This window comes from Lynx rufus, unplaced genomic scaffold (genome assembly GCF_022079265.1).
Source record: "Lynx rufus isolate CCGP_SWC_20201006 ecotype Redwood Valley unplaced genomic scaffold, mLynRuf1.p SCAF_35, whole genome shotgun sequence".
NCBI lineage: Eukaryota > Metazoa > Chordata > Mammalia > Carnivora > Felidae > Lynx > Lynx rufus.
The window spans coordinates 1,594,774-1,607,209 of record NW_025814851.1 but is presented as its reverse complement, the minus strand read 5'-3'; the positions used below and the strand labels follow the sequence as shown (position 1 = coordinate 1,607,209).

Below are 12,436 nucleotides of genomic sequence, written 5' to 3'. Positions count from 1 at the left end.
AGGATTGCAAGGGAGTAAGAGGAATTTGGTTGGGGGAACAGTGTTTGTTTGGGGGAATAGGAGAGGAGTCTCCCATTTGCCAAGCGCTTACATTGTGCCAAGCACTGGGCTGGGTGCTTTACATGGATTCTCATTTCAACTTCAGGAGCCTCCTGTGAAGTAGGTATTTTGTAGGGTAGGAAACTGAAGCCCAGAGAAGTTGAGTAACTTGCCCAAGGTCCCACAGCTAGTATGCAGCCAGGATTCAAAACCAGATATATTTGAGTACAAAGTCTGTGGTCTTTCTCTTTCTCCAAACTGAGGTTGGAGACCATGAAAGTAAATGCCAAGCCTTCTGCTTATGTGATTTTCTCCTGTACTGTTCAGCTCAGCAGCTCTGGAGTATGAGCGGAAAAAAAAAAAAGAGGGATGGTGGATTGATCCAAGGTTGGGGTTTTGCCATGGTGTGTGTGGCGGGAGGACAAGGGAAGGAGGGAGTAGAAGGTGCTGATGAGAGAGATAGGTGAAAGAGGTGGGCCTTGGGGGTCAACCTGGGGGGGAGGGCTGGAAGGGCTGCTAGGTAAGGAGACAGCAGAAGGGGTGGGAGCAGAAGCCAGTTGTAGCAGAGCTGTAGAGCTGCAGGGCTTCAAGGATGGTTGTGAAGAGAAACCAGGATGCTTCAACTTGGATTTGCAAAGGTGGAGCAGCTCTAGGTGAGGCTGGGGCCATAGGCTGTTGCCTGGAGAGGCCTCTGAACTGCACAGACCTGAGTGTCCAAGGAGTCCAGCATGGCTTCCTCCATCTGGGGACATCCCCATGTGGACCTGAGCCCAGGAGCCACAGAGAAAGAGCAGTGTTATTTCTAGTCTGCCTTCCACTGGGCAACACTGACAGAGCTGCTGAGCCTCTGGGACCCCCCAGGGCTCATATCCCAGGCTCCATAGGTCTCTGGGACTATGGCCCAGCACAATTAGCAGTAGTGAAGCATAAAGCACTGGAAAGACGTGCCCCTTACTGTGTTGTGACCTTGGGCTAGTTATGGAACCTCTGAGAGTTTCCAGGGGCTTCCTCTTCGTGGGCTGGAGATATCCAACTGATAAGAGGCCTTTAACACCCTGCCCTGCATGTTGCTCCTGCTGGCTTTCCAAACACCCCTTGACAGATGCTGTATGCAGCAGGCTACTCACCCACTTTACTGTAGCACCTCCTTTCAGATCTTGAAACATGCCAGAAGGACTCCCACCTCAGGGTCTTTGCATCTTCTTTTCCCTCTGCCTGGCAGCTCTTCCCCCTGCTCTCCATCTGGCTTGTTCCTCATCTTTCAGGTCTCAGCTCAGATGTCACCTCCTCCAAGACACCTTCCCTGACCACTTTGTGTGTGTGTGTGTGGGGGGGGAACACTTGTGAGTCTCCATCACAGTTGCCTGTGTGCTTCCATCCTTGCACTTAGTACACTCTGAAATTATCTTATTGTGTCTACTTGTTTATTGCCCATCTTCCTCCACTAGAATGTGAGTTCTGTGAGGGCAAGGGGATTGTATCTGTTTTGTTCACTGTTGTATCCCAGTGACTAGTGCAGTGCCTAACACACAGTAGGTGCTTAATAAATCCTTGTTGAACAAATGCCTGAACAGACATGAAGGGAGCGCATAATAAGCCCTCAGTAACTATAGGCTTAGAGAAGGACAACTGAATTCCTGCCCTCTAGATGCTCTTGGTCTGGGAGTCAGTAGCTGGGCAGTGTCAATAACCTCTGATTGATACATGGTGGTGATTCTGAGTTGCCTTCCCACTCCACCAGTCCTTACTAATTACCAATCACAATACCCATCCTGAACTATTCCCCTCCTGCCCAAAAGAGCAAAAAAGTTTCCAGGATCCTTTTTCCCAGTGAAGTCCCTGCCTGTGTAGGTGTCTTTTTTTTATATACTACATGATAAAAAGTGTCAGGGAAAGACCTGACTTCCCATCCAACCATTCCTAGCTGACTCACTGTGTGACACTGAGTGAGTTCCCTTATCTGAGCCTCAATTTCCTCATCTAGAGAATGCCATGAGGAGTCTATGAGATACTGGTGAGAAGCTTGCAGAATAAAATAAAATTTAAAAAAAGAGAGAAAAACCTTCTGAAGAGGAGGCGGAGATATTACTCAGGCCCTGGCAAAGCAGGCGCTGGGCCATGTGATTCACAGCAGCATGGGGTGTGAGAGGCCCGCCTCCCCCACTGCCCAGCCTGCCCAGGGGTAGGCACAAGTGACTTGCTTCTCTCTCTACAGGACTCGCCTATAATTGGCCCAAGAAGCGCAGGGTTGGTGGTTGCAGTGTGTGTGTGTGTGTGTGTGTGTGTGTGTGTGTGTGTGTGTGTGTATGTGAGAGAGAGAGAAAGAAAGAGAGAGAGAGAGAGAGAGTCCTCTCAATTAAAGGGTTGAAACATTTTAGTCCACATGTTAAGATTTCTGTGTGCCTGCCGACTTCCTCCCTCAGACTGCTGAGGCCTTTATTGAATCACTATCCTTAGGGGCCAGTGGACCATCGGGGGAGGGTGGTGCTTTTTAAAATAATACAACTGACTCTTGAACAATGTGGGGGTTAGGGGCACCAAGCCCCATGCCCCTACTTGCACAGCCAAACATCTATGTATAACTTTTGACTCCCCAAAAACATAACTATTAATAGCCTACTTTTGACCAGAATCCTTACCAATAACATAAACAGTCAATTCCCACATCTTTTTGTATATGTATTATATACTGTATGCTTAAAGTAAGCTAGAGGAAAGAAAATGTTATTAAGAAAATCATAAAGAAGAAGAAATACATTTATGGGACTGTATTGTATTTATAAAAAAAAATCCATGTGTAAGTGAACCTGTGCAGTTCATACTGTGCTATTCAAGGGTCAACTATAGTCACATCTTATCCATGTGAAAAACCTTCAATTACTTCAAAGTGCTTTCTCTTTTAGTTACCCTGATTCTTGGTAGGGAAAGGGGCGATCGTTTTTATACCCATTTTCCAGGTTGATAAAACCTAAGGCCTAATTGGGTTACTGAGATAACCCAGTGAGATACCAGAGAGGGTTTTGAGAGAGTTTCCAGCTGTAGGTGTGCTCATAGAGATTTGGGGGAAACCCTACCCTATTCTAGATTTGAAGCCTGGAATATCCTTCCAGATGCTATGTGGGGAGTAGCTTGGGGCCTGTGTCTCAGTCAAAACAGTTGCACCTGATATAAGAGTCTTTTCATGGGTAGTAAAGAACTAAGCCAATTGAGAGGGGCAGAAAGAAGGCTGGCTTCTTCTAATTTGGAGCCTAGGGCATCATCAGAGACTCCAAGAGTTAGAATTGGAGCTGGAAAGGGCCCTAGACACCATCTGGTTCTGGGTTTCCCAAACTGGGTGAAAATCAGAATCCCTTATTGACTTTGAAAAAATAACTGATTCCCAGACTCCACCTCAGAGCCCCAGAATCTTGGGGTTGCAATCCAGGAATCTATTTAAAATTCCCCAGGTGATTCTGATGCACAGTCTAGAGTGGGAACTGATATTTAGTAGAGGTAGTAGAGGCTCAGAGAGGCAGTTTACTCATGGTCCTATAGTGAGTCAGCCTGATTAAGGCCTGGAGAATGCATTGGCCTCCCCTCTAAGGCCCTCTCCTCAGGACCCTATGTGGGCCTACCTCCCTCTCTCCCAACCCCAAAGGAAGGCATGTGATCTAAGCTAAAGGGAGTCAGCCCCTCACTCACATACACACAAATACCGGCTGCCTCAGTTTACCATCTATGCTTAGCTCTCATGAATGGCTGCCATCTGGCACTTCAAGCTGGAAAGCAGTTGCAGTTTTGGGACTCTAGGCAGAGGAAACAGGCATCAGAAGTACCCATCACAGGGCCTGGCCCAAAGGAAGAGCTCTAGGGAGTGTCAGCAAGGTTTGTAGAGCTAAGAGGAACGTGAAGGGCAGTTAAGGTAAGAATTTCAGTAGGAGCAAAGGCACTGAGACATGGGGCATCCTGGGAACTGGGACTGGTGTTGAGAGGAGTAAGGGATATGCCTGGGAAAGGGACTTTATCCTAGGGCAAAGGGGAACCATTGAAGGGTTTATTAAGCAGAGGAATGATGTGCTCAGATGTAGGTGTTTGAGAGATCCCCATAGCTACTTGTGGAGAGTGGATGGTAGGGGCACAAGAATGGGAGCAGAGATGATAGGCAGTCATCCCAGTGACAGGCAATTATAGTTTGGTTTAGAGTGGTGGCAGGTAAAGACAATAAGATCAGAGAGATATTTAGGTGCTAACATGAACAGGCCTTGGTGGTGGCTTGGATGTAGAGGCCAAGGAAGAAGGAAAAGTCCAGGATGAGTTTGTGTGTTCTTGTCTTAAACCAACTACAGTGGCCCAATGGGTGGTGGGGAGGCCATCTACATGCAAGAGAAGGAGCAGGTTTGATGGAAGATACTGAGTTTGAAAGGCTTTGGGGGACATCCAGGTGGAAGTGGCCAGCAGACATTTGGATGGAGGGTTGGAAAGCTCAGAAGAGAGAGGTCTTGGCAATATATGTTTGGGAATTCCCACCACCAATGCATACCATGGATCACAAAGCAGCTCATGGGGAAAAGTGTGTGGGGTTCTGGAGCCAGTCCCATCCCTGAAGACAATAGATAGTGATCCACTATCTATGATCCACACCCAGTTGGATCATTCATTACCTGACCAAATGTTGCCCTCGAAATGCCTTGGGGAGGGGGAGCAGTTTTTAAAGCACATTTGCATAAAGCTGAGGCCCATTTCACATATACCCAGGGTATTTGCTGTTGCAAAGAACTCAGGGAATACTCCTTAAAAGCAAATGAAACTCTCGTAAAGTAAATTCTTGTGGCTCCCTCCATGTTCTCCATTTTGAAGGCATCCTGTGAGGCCATAGAAGGAGGTCGCTTTTGGAAACAAGAGGGGGCTCATGACAGGAGGGGTGGTGGGCTCTGCTGGGGATTTTTGAAGAGCAGCAGTTTAGGATTCCAGGGGAATGTCTGGGAAAAGACCCAGATTTGGTTCAGTCAGCTGAGGCCTTCCAAACAAACACAACAAAATATAAAGACTGGATAGCTGGGAAAAGGACTTCCCTGACAGGACTAAAAGAATTGCAGTTCCCAGGTTGCAGATGGTTGACACGCCCTTCCTTGGCCCTTTCAGGTGCCTCTGTCCCTGTGGGAGGGCCCGGCTGGAGCTACCTGCTTCCTCAAGGGAGAGTGGCAGCTGTGTCCCAGACAGATTCCAACCAGGACTTTCTGGGGGCCAGTTAGCTAAATGCCTTAGGCAGATGTGGAGCTGGCCAGATCCTGGCTGGGTGGGGCTAGGACCTGTCTGGAATGAGGGCAGGAAGCACTGTCTGCCATTGGCCAGCCATGCAGAGTTATGTTTCCCCCTCTGGAGAATGCAGATATGTTGGAACAGTGAGTCCAGCCTCTCTGGGCTCTAATACCCAGTTCCTTGGGCCTGGAAGGCATCACATCTCCAACAGGTGCCTCAAAACACACACACAGCTGGAGACAAGGATGCAGGGCAGTAGCTGAAGGAGTCTCAGCTCTCCTGGCTCTGCCATTAGTTCACTGTGCCCATAGCCTTCCTTACCCCTCCCAGGGCCTTAGTTTCCCCATTTATAACACTGGGACCTGGTCATCACATTTGTCTGGCAAATAATATGGCATCAATAAATACATGGTAATAAATACTTGGCAGATAAGGTAAAGTAAAAGGGGAGGAAGAAGGGCATTTCTTTATTCAACAAATGTCTATTGAGGACCTACTATGTGCTTGGCCCTGTGCAAGGTGCTTGGTGTACAACAAGACAGGCACAATCCTTGTGCTCATAGAGCTTCTTTCTAGCAGGGAAGATCTACATAACAAGTAATTCCAAGCATAGATGCAGCTGAACATATAAGGAGGGGGGTAAGCAGGGAAAAGAGGGCACTTGAGTTGAGACTCCAAGGATAAATAGGAGTCCAGAGGTAAGGCAAAGCGGAAAAGCCGGAAAAGCCGTTCAGGCCATGGGAACAACATGTGCCAAAGCCCCAGGCGGAAGAGAGCACTTTCGAGGAACAGACAAGAGGCCATTGTGGCTGGAGGGTGGGGGTGGGGAAGTGTTCTTGAGCTGGGCCTTACTTGTCCCCAAGCTCTGGAGGTTGGAGTTCATCTGGGAAAGGCTGCAGGAATTGAAGCAGACTGTTTTCATAAGATGGTTGTGGTGTGGAGAATACCTTGTAGAGAGGGTGGAGGGAAACCAGTTAGGAAGGTAGAGAGTGGGAAAAAGCTTATGGACTCTAAAGCTAAGAAAGTTGAGTCTGCTAAGGCTTAGGGTCTGCCTGCTTGTGTGAGTTAAGGGAAAGGGAGGAGACCAGGAGAAAGCCTAGCCTCTGGCTTGGGGAACTTTGTGGATGGATGTAACACTGTTGGGATGGGGAAGGCAGGAGGAGGAACCACTAGGGCCTGGGTGTGGTTTGGGATGCACTGAGTCTGAGGAGCCTGAAGACAGGAGATGGGGCATTGAGGTGGCAGTACCCAGCAGGCATCAGCTGTGCCCACCTGGGCCCCAGAGTTAAGGTCAGGAGGGTGAGGGGCATAGGTGTGTGGCTGAGGCCCAGAGGGAATGGAAGGCTCTTCCTGGTGCTGGCAGCTGTTAGCCCTCTGTGGCGCTTTCCTGTAGCCCATGCATGGAAAGGGTTAAGTCACAGAGGGAAGGCGGTGGGAAAGGCGGGACTGGCCGGGTTGGCCCCTGGGAGCTGCAGCTGGCAAAGAAGGCCTTCCGTTTGGGCCTGTTAGGTGCGCAGCAGCTGCCCACACCACTACCTTTGCCTTCACCTTCACCTTCCCTGCTCATCCCCTTCCCCAGCTCCTTCCCAGTTTCCCTAGGCGGGGCCTCCCTGACTAATGCATTCCAGGTGTTGACACAGCCCCAGGGGCGGCAGGAAGTGGGGCAGGGAAGGTTTAGGTCTTTCTTACTGTGTGCATCGCCTAGGGGCTCCAGGTTCCAGGCCTTACTGACTGCTCTGTCCTCTGGAGAATTCCTTCAGGGATCTCTGTTTGGGTCCTGAATCCCTGGTACAGTCCGGCAGTGGTGAGAGCCCCCCAGACGCAGCTCTGCCACTTCCTAGCTTTGTGTGACCTTGGGTGAGTCACTTCACCTCTCTGTGCCTCAATTTTCTCATCTGTAAAATGGGGTTATTATGCCCACCTCTGAGTGTTGTCATAAGAATTAAACGCCACAGGTAAAGAAAACCCGCAGCTCTCAGCATGACACATTATAGCCATGTTCAACAAATGGCCCTGGCCCTGGCCCACCCTTTTTGTTTCTGCCCCCTTGCCTCTCTGAGCCTGCATCCCTCACTGTCTCTGTCTCCCTTCTGACTTGCTTTGGTTTTACAGTTTCCCTCTCTAGCTGTCCAGCTCTCTGTAGTTTTCTTGTCTTGTTCTTCCTTGTCTTTGTCCCAGTGTCTCTTTCTGTCTCTCTCTGCCTTTTTCTCTCATAATCTTTCTCTGTTACTAACTCTCAAATTTGACCAGGCTTCTGGTGAGAGTGGAAGGGAAATGGGTGATGTTGGGTCCCTGGGGTCACACACAGCAGGGGTCAGAGGGGCCATTCCCTAGTGTCTCTGTCCTCACAGGAAGGGAAATCCAGCCAGCGTGGCAGCCCCAGAGCTGGGTAATTACTGCCCCCAGTGCTCCCAGCTGCAGCTCCACTCCCTTCCCTTCCTGTCCTCTGAAGTCCCCAGCCCCCCCTGGGGGTGGAGCAACCATCCCCATCCTTCTCTGGCCTCAGGTCCAGAGACACTGGGAGAAGGCCAGGCCCTTATAGCAATCCAGCAACTGCAAGAGGGATGGGCTGCCTGTGCTCCCACGCGACTGTGTGTTGTGTGTTGTGTGTGTGTGTGTGTGTGTGTGTGCATGCCATGCATGCATGCACATGTGCCTGGCTGCCTGGCTGTCTTTATCCCCAAGGGTCTGTTTTGTGTATATCTTAATGTTCTTATTTCTGTATGTCTATGTATACGTTTGAGTGTGTCTGTATATATCTGTGTGTCTATGTGTGTCTTTGGGTCTGTATTTGTTGTATGTTCCTATTTGCTTGCTTGTGTGTCACCTTGTTTCTGTCAGCCCCTGGGAGTTTCTAGATGTTTCTGCATGTGAGTTTCTGTTTGTAGATCTCGTCTGTGTGTGTGTCTGTGTGTGTGTGTGTGTGTTTCTGTGCCAATGTCTGTCTCTGTATGGCCCCTATGAGTCTATATCTTGGTTGTGGTTGTGGTTGGTATGTGTCTGGCAGTGGAGGGGGGTGGTGACTGCTAGTCTTTTGGCCCTTCCTGCTGCTTGCTCCTGTTCCGGAATGTTTTTACAAACCCAGGACTGTTCATTGTGCCCTCAAACATACTCTTCACCTCCCTACCCCTGGTATTCACACCATTGCTCACTTTTCTTCCTTTGCCTGTAGGACTGTGCCCATTCCACCTAAAACCTACACCGCTTTCTGGATGGTTGAACTTGAAAACCACCTCCTTTAGAAAGTCATCCCCACTCATCCCTCCAAATGTGATTTCTTTCCCAATTCAGCAAACAATGGCTGAGGATGTGCTCTGTGACTCTGGACGCAGACATGCTTGGGATCCAGTCCCAGTTCTCACTGTGTATCCTCAGACAAGTTATTTTGCTTCTCTGCATCTCAGTTTTTGTGCCTATAAAATGGAGCTAATAGTACACAGGGTTGTTAGAAGGATCCCTTACAGGAAAGCATCAACACAATGCCTGGCCCAGAGTAGGTGCTTAACAAACATTTGAATCCCCATACTTTGTATCTTCCACTAAAAAGTGAATACCTTGAGTTCCAGAGAGTTCTGAAAGTTCTTGCAATCCCCTGCTCTCTTCTCCAGGCACCTTGCACAGGGCAAAGTGTGAACTGGACCAGGCAGAACAAAAGGCAGAATCCAGTTCAGGGAACTGCCAACAAGTATTGCATGAGCTAGCTCCCTGAGCCTGGTCAGGCCCAGAAGAGATTGGGCCCTAGCAGAGGGTGTAATAAGGGACCTTCAAGGCTGCCACCCAAGAGCCAGAGTATGTCAGATAGGGCAGGAGGTAAACAGCAGAAGTGTAAGGGGCCTTAAGGACCATCTACTTCAGATATCAGAAAGTGGTGCCCCACAAGTTGAATTTGACTTACAAATTTTGCTTGGCCTACTCACTGTTTTCAAGACTAGGGGGTTTCACATAAAAGTTTAGATTTCTGGTTCTCTTGAAATATTGGAAGATCTGAAAGTACAGGGCCCTGTTACTGCAAAGTGACAATTAGATAGAAGGGAGGGACTACTGTCCCTACTTCAGGGGATGCATGTGCTCTCCAGTTTACTCCAGTCCTTATCATTCCATAATGTCTTATACTGTTCTATTTTACAGAAAGGCGTTCACTTTCCATGAGGGTCCACACTTTACAGAAACATCCTTCACTTTACAGAAGGGGTCTCACTTTATAAGAGACTTCCTCCATGTTACAGAAGAGTCTTCTGTTTGGCAAAGAGTCCTTCATTTAATAGTTTTTTTTTTTCAACGTTTATTTATTTTTGGGACAGAGAGAGACAGAGCATGAACGGGGGAGGGGCAGAGAGAGAGGGAGACACAGAATCGGAAACAGGCTCCAGGCTCCGAGCCATCAGCCCAGAGCCCGACGCGGGGCTGGAACTCACAGACTGCGAGATCGTGACCTGGCTGAAGTCGGACGCTTAACCGACTGCGCCACCCAGGCACCCTCAAAGAGTCCTTCATTTACAGACAGGTCATCCATTTTACAAAAAGGTCTATAGAACTCTCCTCGCATTTTAGAATGTCCCTCCATTTTGAAGAAGTCTCCTCCACTATGGAGAAGTTGCTTACCTTTACAGAAGGGGCATTCTTTGTATCAAAGAGACCTCCCTTTTATAGAAAGTTTCTCTACTTTGCAGGAAGAAAACTCCTTATTTGCCAGAATGGCTCCCACTTTCCAAAAGTGCCTTCACTCTGCAGAAGGTGCCTCTGTTTTTCTGCAGAGTCCTTATGTTCAGAAGACCAGTTCACTTCAGGAAAGGAACCTTCAGAACTACCCACAGGGTTCTTGTAGATAGCTCCCAGTGTCCTTCTCACACTTGACGGAACTTTGTGTTTGAACTTTCATGGAGATCATCTGTCAGACCAAGCAAGGCCTGGGTCAGTCTGGCCAAAAAGGTGTAGGGCAGCTGGACTGGACCTCACATTCAAGGCCAAGGTGGAAGGAAATGGGGCAGCTATGCCTTTATCCCCTGCTTTTTTCTCAAAGTGAGGGACTCCCCCTTCCCCACCAACAGAGCTGGCATTCCAAAAGGCACTTTCTTATTTGCTGTTGTTCTTTCTTCTCCACTCCCTCTGGTCCCTTTCTCCACCCCACCCCACCCCACCCTACCCCACCCCACTGCCAGGAATTCCAACTGTCCCTGGGGCCTACCTCTTAGCCTGGAGAGGCTGAGATCTGGGGGCTGTAGGGAGAAGCATGCAGTAAAGGTCAGGAGGCCTGAGTGCTGGGGCCAGCTTCTGTCCACTCTAGCATCTCACCAGGTCCTCAAAATGAGGAACACACACATATTCTCCCCCATTTTGCAGATGGGGAAATTGGGGTCCAGAGCTGTAAAGCAACTACCCAGGTCACCATGGAGTTAATAGCTGAGGTCCAGTCTGAGGCCCTATTAGCTGACTTGAGATTGAGCCAAGGCTACAGCTAGGAGGTGGGAAAGGGGGTGTTGCTGTCCAGGGAGGGGGCATGCTAGCAGCGGAAATTACCAGAAAGGGGTGAGGGAGAAGCAGGGTCATTCCAGTGGAAGTGGGCAAATGGAGGAGCTCTTATCTTCAAACAGCTAGAGAGTAGACTTGTTCTGCCAGGAGCCCCAAAGCATGTGCTCAGGGCACCTGCCAAGTAGGGGCATGCAGCAACCAAAAACAATTTTTGGAATGATTTTTATTTCTTTTTTCTTTTCTTTTTTTTTTTTAGCAAACAAAATTGTTTATTTAATTCAATATCTTTTTAATGCCGGCATATATGTTTTACATTATGAGTGTTTTACTTTATTTATTTATTTATTTATTTATTTATTTATTTTTAAATTTTATTTATTTTTAATTCACATCCAAATTAGTTAGCACATAGTGCAACAATGATTTCAGGAGTAGATTCCTTAACCAATTTAGCCCCTTACCAATTTAGCCCATTCCCCCTTCCACACCCCCTCCAATAATGTTTGTTCCACACCCCCTCCAATATGTTTGTTCTCCATATTTATGAGTCTCTTATACTTTGTCCCCCCTCCCTGTTTTTATATTATTTTTGTTCCCTTTCCTTATGTTCATCTGTTTTGTCTCTTATAGTCTTCATATGGGTGAAGTCATATGATATTCGTCATTCTCTAATTTCACTTAGCATAATACCCTCCAGTTCCATGCACGTAGTTGCAAATGGCAAGATTTCATTCTTTTTGATTGCTGAGTAATACTCCATTGTGTATATGTACCACATCTTGTTTATCCATTCATCCATCGATGGACATTTGGGCTCTTTCCATACTTTGGCTATTGTTGATAGAGCTACTATAAACATTGGGGTGCATGTGTCCCTTTGAAGCAGCATACCTGTATCCCTTGGATAAATGCCTAGTAGTGCAATTGCTGGGTTGTAGGGTAGTTCTATTTTTAATTTTTTGAGGAACCTCCATACTGTTTTCCAGAGTGTCTGCACCAGCTTGCATTCCCACCAACAATGATTTTGTTATTTCGATGACAATAAATTGTCATGGAAAAATTCAAAACTCTATTATACTTCTTAACACTTATTTTACAGTTTTGTATGATTGTATTTTCAATTGAATTTGAATTGAATTTGAATTGGGGGATGGGGTACCATTGTCTTTTCTTTGCCATGCCACCTCTCCTAGGAATCCTGCCCTGATCTGAGGAGCTGTCAAGGAGAGCGGGGCTGGATTCTGTGTCCATCTCTGGCTGGGTTTGCTCATGTTTCTTGGTGTATCAACAGCTTTGTGTTGGGTTGCAGCCTGTGGCCTATGGTTTTATGTATCTGTGTGCATAGTTTTGTGTCTTTGTGGATGTGCAGTTCTGTTGGCTTTCAAGTTTAACTCACATTGCTGTGTGAGTGGGGGCAATATGCTCTTTCCCTCTTTGTTTCATGGACTCCCCCAAACCAGGGGCTGTGATTACTATCCAATTATCCAGATAAGTAAACTAGGTTCAGATAGATAGAGAGGCTTGCCCATGGTCACGCAACTAGTAAGTGGGGATGTTGGGATTTAACCAGGGTCTGTCTGTATGACTTCTAAACCAGCTCTAATTAAGGTGCCACAACACCTCCACCCACACAGTCTAGTCAGTGCACGCTGTCATACCACCCCTCTTTGGAATAGTCACATACCATGGG

General features: G+C 47.8%; 1 protein-coding gene across 1 annotated transcript in view; it reads left to right on the top strand.

Annotated features, from left to right (window-relative positions):
- FGD1 (FYVE, RhoGEF and PH domain containing 1) overlaps positions 1-12,436 on the top strand; it is a 40,964-nt gene that overhangs the window by 592 nt on the left and 27,936 nt on the right. The gene's annotated exons all lie outside the window — the stretch shown is intronic.